Source organism: Geospiza fortis, unplaced genomic scaffold (assembly GCF_000277835.1).
Source record: "Geospiza fortis unplaced genomic scaffold, GeoFor_1.0 scaffold3572, whole genome shotgun sequence".
NCBI classification, from domain to species: Eukaryota; Metazoa; Chordata; class Aves; order Passeriformes; family Thraupidae; genus Geospiza; species Geospiza fortis.
This window is the reverse complement of record NW_005055390.1, coordinates 4,968-8,284: the sequence shown is the minus strand read 5'-3', so window position 1 is coordinate 8,284 and position 3,317 is coordinate 4,968. Positions and strand designations below refer to the sequence as shown.

The 3,317-nt window shown below is 47.1% G+C and overlaps 1 protein-coding gene across 1 annotated transcript in view; it reads right to left on the bottom strand.

The window, feature by feature from the left end:
* LOC102038265 (zinc finger protein 391) overlaps positions 1-3,317 on the bottom strand; it is an 8,295-nt gene that overhangs the window by 2,911 nt on the left and 2,067 nt on the right. The window lies entirely within an intron of this gene.

Genomic DNA, 3,317 nt, shown 5'->3' with positions numbered 1-3,317 from the left:
GGCGGCCGCCCCGCCGGCGGCGGCTGCGGCTCTGGAGCAGGGAGGCTCTGCGGGACCCCCGGGCTGGGCCCCCTCCCGGCCCGTGCCCGCCCCGCACCTTCAGCCCGGCCTCTCTCGCTGCTCCGGCTCCTGCACAGTCCCCGCTCTCCATTCCTTGGCCCCCGGGCTCTCCTCTGGGGCTCCTGGAACAGCCGGCAATGGAAAACAATCGATTTTGGTGCTCCCTGGCCAGGCCACAACTGAAACTTTGTTCCTTTATCCTGGCTGCAGAGACCCCCAGGGCGTTTTCTGCACCCAGTCCCAGCCCCCAGCGCTTGCTGAAGGCGCTGCCTGCAAATGTCCTGGAGCTGCCAGGGCCCTGTCCTTGCTGTCACCTGCTGGGGCTGGCCATGGACACAGCTCCTGGACTTGCATTTCCAGCTGCTGTGCAGCCAAAGCTGCGGGATCTGCAGCTGCCTGAATGCAACAACTGCAATAGGAGCCTCTCTCCAGGGGGAAATCTCCCCCTCGTGTTCCACCCCAAGGTAATGCTGAATATTCCTCCGTTTTTTAGAACTTTTAAAGTATTTACCTCAAATAGAAGAAGAAAGGCTCCAGAGTAGACATCAAATGTTAAAAAAAATTAATAGTTGTCTTTTTTTTTTGTTTCTGCAGTCTCCATATTTTCTCTCTACTATTCTGCATTTTCCTAGGAATTTCTCAGCACCCTCTGTCTCTTTTTTCTATCCAACACGCCTTTAAACTTTAAACAGCAGCATTTGAAGTTTCCCTGTTCTGGTGTAACACTTGTTTTAGGTTTGGATATCCCAGGACATGCACTCCTGAAGATTACAAATGACTTTGTGCTGTTCCTGTTGTCCCCTGGATTGATTTCACCCCTGCCATAGTTGGAACCGTTCATGTAAAAACATTAATTATCAATTTACCCCTGTCACTCTGCTCTTGACACGACTCTTTCTTCATTGTTATGGATGGAGAAAATGTGCTCTCTCCAAGGGGATAGAAGGGAATAACAACTCTGCTCTGGAACTCCATCCAGAATGTGCATATGAAGAGGAAAAAATGCCTGAATTATGTTTTATGTTTTTTATCTGTCGTATCTTAGCCACACCTGGTGTCTTCTCCCAACCAGTCATTTCAATCCATTAAAACATAACAGAGGAATATTGACCTCATTTTCTCTACTATTGAATAAGTTGATATTTTTATTTAGCCTTACAAGATAAAAATTAATTAAATTCTTCCTGTGGAGAAACTGAGGCCCAGGAGAAGACTGGGATTCATCTGTATAATTTGGGGTGTCTGTAATTTATTCATATTAATTCATTTATCATCAGTTAAAGACAATCCAGTCAACAAACTGAATAGAGTTTAGAGTGTGAATCACCTGACAAAGTGCACATCTGGTTTAGGGTGAAATAAATCACAGAATGGGTTGGGTTGGAAAAAACCTTCAAGATCATCCAGTTCTGTACAGCCTCAGTGTGATCCAGCTGCCTTGGCACTGAATTTATTGAAACTTTAGTCAACCAATCTATGCATTTACATATTGCTGGTCAACAGGACAGGGAGCCAAGAGGTGCCCCATTCCCTCCTACAGCCCACTGGTCACTTTGAGACACCTAAAATAGCTCCAGGAACCAAAGACCAGGCCAACGTGGTGACTCCACACATCACTTCTGCAGCCGGGCTGGAGGGACCTGGGAGATCACCCAAATCCTGGAATTACAGAATTGCAAAGGTTGGAAAAGTGCTCTAAGTTCATCCAGTCCAACTGTCAACACCATTAAGGCCTGTCCTCATCCACACCCCCTCTGAACACTTCCAGGGATGGTGACTGCACCACTTCTCTGGGAAGCCTGTTCCAATGCCTGACAATGTAAATTAAAATTCCCAGATTTTAGTGCCCGGAATAACTTTCCCAAGGTTAACTCTGGTGCCTAAAGGTACTGAAATCACATCATCCAGCACTGGGGGTCACGTGCTGTTCACTGTCCCCTGGGATACTTGATGGGGTTCTGAAAAGGAGGAAAACAGCTGGGAAAGGAATTGTCCAGCCCTTGGTCACTCATTACAGTAATGGCTTGAGGAAGACCTTAAAAAGGAGAAAATGAGGCTCAGGGGAGACCTTATTGCTCTCTACAGCCACTGAAAGGAGGCTGAGTGAGGTGAGGGTTGATTTCTTCTCCCAGGAAAGAAAAGCACAAGAGGAAAGGGCCTCAAGCTGTGACACATCAGGTCCAGGTTGGATATTATGAAGAATTTATTCACTGAAAGGGTGGTTAAGCATTGGAATGGACTGCACAGGGAAATGGTGGACATATCATCCCTCAAGTGCGCAAAAATGAGTAGGCATTGCACTTGGTTTGGTGGATGTGGTGGTATCCAGTCAAAAATTGGACCCGATGATCTTGAAAGTCTTTTCCAACCTGAAGGATTCCATGAAAGCAGAACTGCTCCAAAGCCTCCAGCTCCCTGGCAGGCTATGGCTCTGTGTGTGGCTGTCTGGACTGCGAGCATGAGGCGTTGGATGTCTGTTTATTTGTATTATTTATTAAGCAAATTATTTCTGTGCCCAGCATCTGGGAACACACCATAAATAAAACACAGCAGAGTCTTAAATTTTGCTGCTATTCACAGGCAAATGTCCCTCGGCCCTCCCTGCACTGTCACAACAAACCTCTGTAAATAACATCCCCAGCTTGCTGTCAGTGTCAAAAGACATTGCAGAGCAAATCCAGCCTCCTGCCATCTTCTGGAGGAGAATTGGCAGGAGTCACCGACAGCAAGAATGCAGCTCTGCACCTCCAGGAGAAACTGCCTAATGAGGGGAGTGGAGCACAGGAAGAGCAGATCCTCTTATATTTGGGGGTTGCCACATGACCTCTAAAGACAATTCTATCTCCAGCTGTCTTCCAAGTGGCTTTGAGCAAGGCTCCAAGAGGGAATTTTTAGGTAGGAGCGTTTCCCTAAGGAACTAAAATCTGTCATGACATGCAGCACAAAATATAAATCCACACACTGGGTCAGGCTGGGTTCCAGGTTCAGCCTAAAGTCCAGACTCTTCCACTCTGCACCAGCATTGAAGATGCAATTAGGGAGAGATGCCTCTGCTTGAATTAATGTGCCAAGGAGAACATCTACCAAAGTCAAAACCAGGGATTTTATTTAACAGTAAATGTGGGGTAGAGAAATGGAAACAGATCAGAAACAGGAAAATGAGAAGGAAAGAGAGGGAAACATGATGGCGGGGTGGATTGGGGAAGAGATCAAACAGTGGACAGTACAAGACTCTGGTCTCCAGCAGTGTCCCATCG